The following is a 3279-nucleotide window of genomic DNA, read 5'->3' as shown; positions in this document are numbered from 1 at the left end:
CTCCCCGCTGCCCGCGACGCCCACTCACATGTGAACACACACACACACGGTGCTATAGTGTGGACTCTGGCCCTTCAGCCCAACTTGCCCACACCTGCCAACATGTCCCAGCTACACTAGTCCCACCTGCCCGTATTTGCTCCATCTCCCTCCAAACCTGTCCTATCTATGTACCTGTCTAACTGCTTCTTAAACGATGGGATAGTCCCAGCCTCAACTACCTCCTCTGACAGCTTGTTCCATACACCCACCACCCTTTGTGTGGAAAAAGTTACCCCTCAGATTCCTATTAAATCTTTTCCCCTTCACCTTAAACCTATGTCCTCTGGTCCTTGATTCCCCTACTCTGGGCAAGAGACTGTGCATCTACCTGATCGGTTCTTGGTCCTCCAAAATATTCCAAATGGAATTTAAACTGGAGGTTCCTCTCATGATTTTGTCGTCAACATGATAGAGGCTTCTTTCTCCCACTCTCCACCACCCAACATTTGCAATAGATAATTATACAACTGCTCAGCTGGTGTGGCAGCAGCAACAACAAACAAACAAACCTCTCCATTTATCTGAAGATGGAAAGGGTTCAGAGCAGATTTACGAGGATGTTGCCAGAAATAGAGGGTGTGAGCTATAGGGAGAGGTTGAGTAGGCTAGGACTCTATTCGAATCCCGCTTGGAGTGCATACTGTCGTTGTGTCCTTGGGCAAGACACTTCACCCACCTTTGTCTATGTGTGTGTGAGTGATTGGTGGTGGTCGGAGGGGCCGTAGGCGCAGATTAGCAGCCACGCTTCCGTCAGTCTGCCCCAGGGCAGCTGTGGCTACAGAAGTAGCTCACCACCACTGAGTGTGACTGAGGAATGTATGAATAATGCGATGTAAAGCGCCTTGAGTATTCTAGAAAGGCGCTATATAAATCCCATCCATTATTATTATTATTATTCCTTGGAGTGCAGGAGGATAAGGCGTGATCTCATAGAGGTGTATAAAATCATGAGAGGAATAGATCGGATAGATGCACAGTCTCTTGTCCAGAGTAGGGGAATCGAGGACAAGAGGACATAGGTTTAAGGTGAAAAGATTTAATAGGAATCTGGGGGGTAACTTTTTCACACAAAGGGTGGTGGATGTATGGAACAAGCTGTCAGAGGAGGTAGTTGAGGCAGCCAGGGAAGAAGCAGCAGGTACATGGATAGGACAGGTATGGAGGGATATGGATCAAGCGCAGGCAAGTGGGACTAGTGTAGCTGGGACATGTTGGCCGGTGTGGGCAAGTTGGGCTGAAGGGCCTGTTTCCACCCTGTATCACTCTATGACCCATGTGTAGGAAGGATATGCAGGTAGACACAACATGCTGGAGTAACTCAGTGGGATAGACAGCATCTCTGGAGAGAAGGAATGGGTGACGTTTCGGATCTGAAGAAGGGCCCTGAACCGGCCTTGGCTCCAGGCTCCAGAGATGCTGCCTGTCCCGCTGAGTTACTGCGGCATTTTGTGCATATTCTCGATGTCCGATCTCAGGCCGGAACCTTCCAGTGAGCCCGAGCTTTCCGCCGGACTACTCATCGGTGGCACAGGAACGAGGGACCCGGTTGGCTGGCCTGGGAACCACGTGGTGCGGAGGGTCAGGTGACTCGGGCCGGCTGGAGCTGGAAGAGCCGGCGGACGGATCAGTGAGCGGACCCACTGGTGTTGAAACACAGAAGATCTTCAGCTGATAAAGTTGGCAAGTGAACAAAAGGGAATAGAAGATTAAATACCTTGATGCGCTACATCAACTAGCTACATCAAGCTCTGAACTACATAGACTTTTATTGTACTATTATTGTTTGCTTTGTATGTGTATGTATACTTGCATACGTATATATATGTGTGTGTATTTTTGTGTATGTAGCAATGTTACAAAATTTTGAGATTTAAAAAATCAAGTCTGCAATTTATCTCATCAGATAAAGCATAAAAATAATTTTAATTTGACAACTAATTCACTTTTATATCTTCAGTATTAAAAAAGGTTATGGCCATTTTCATACTCAGAAATTAGCATCTTGTTCCCTATTGCTTTTCCATTGACTTAACACAAAAGTTGTGACCGAGGTCAGTCAAAAGCCCATAACTTTCTTAAAAAGTAAGAGAACTGAATGAAATTGGCAGTTATTATAGATTGAAGCATTCTGAAACAAATATAAAACATCTTGGATGACCTGAAATTAAAGCATATAATTAGTTAATTACCTAATTGTAGCATTACAAAATTGACCGTTGTGACGGAAATAGTAATAAACACCCAGACTGCCTTGAAAATTCAAAAATGTGATATTCTCAAGATCAGAACTTTAATATTATTGCATAATATGCTGTGAGTCCGTAACAGATAGGTAAATCAATTACAATTTCTAGCAATAGACCGTCTTTATGGAGAAGATCAGTTGCTAGCTGGTACATTGGCATATCATAATCAGTAGCATCATCATACTCCTCATACAACCCTGTACACCTTGTTTTTCCTCAACTTTTTAATTTTGGCATTGTAAACTACAAGTTTTTGCCCTTCAAACCACGCATGACATGCCTTTCTGCCCACTACTTTCCCATTAAGGTTGTCCTGTAGATTCCATTTCTGAAGAAAAGGATATATTTTTTAAATAGCCTAAATATCCAAATAACAAACTAATCCCATTCACACAAGAATTCACAATATAACATGATTTTTAAATCTCGCTGTCATGAATTTATATCCCAGATTGAAGGAATTTAATGTTTAATTCCCATAAATTAATCTAGAAATATCCACCCAAAATAAAATAAAATTATTGTTTTTTGCACAATACATGTGACTCAAACTGTTGTGAATATTTAGTTTAAAAATGATCATGGCGAGAGAGAATAACACAAAATATAGACAATTTAGACGGCTTATCTCCAAAAAAAATGGGCATTTTAATCATCTTGCTTCTGGAACGTGATCGATGGAACGTTGCATTTGCGGTGAATTTGAACCCTATATGGGCAGGAAAAACACTTACGATTTACACCGTGTTTTGTCCCGTACTTGAGATCTGTCACGTTATTTTAATCCAGTGATTAAATTGTCCAGCGATTTTTGAAAAAATATAGCGCGAACGGAAGTCCGGTCAATTTTTCTGCAGCAACTAGCAGCCCGAGGAAATCCGCCTCCGACAGGCAGGAGAAAACGGCATTTTAATCCAGCCCCCCCCCAAAGGCGCCAAAGTCGCGCACACGGCCAGTGGCAGAACTGCAGCTCCGCTGAATGTAAGTATTG

The sequence above is a fragment of the Amblyraja radiata genome, chromosome 13 (genome assembly GCF_010909765.2).
Source record: "Amblyraja radiata isolate CabotCenter1 chromosome 13, sAmbRad1.1.pri, whole genome shotgun sequence".
Lineage (NCBI taxonomy): Eukaryota > Metazoa > Chordata > Chondrichthyes > Rajiformes > Rajidae > Amblyraja > Amblyraja radiata.
The sequence above is the reverse complement of the archived record's forward strand: the minus strand, read 5'-3'. Positions refer to the sequence as shown.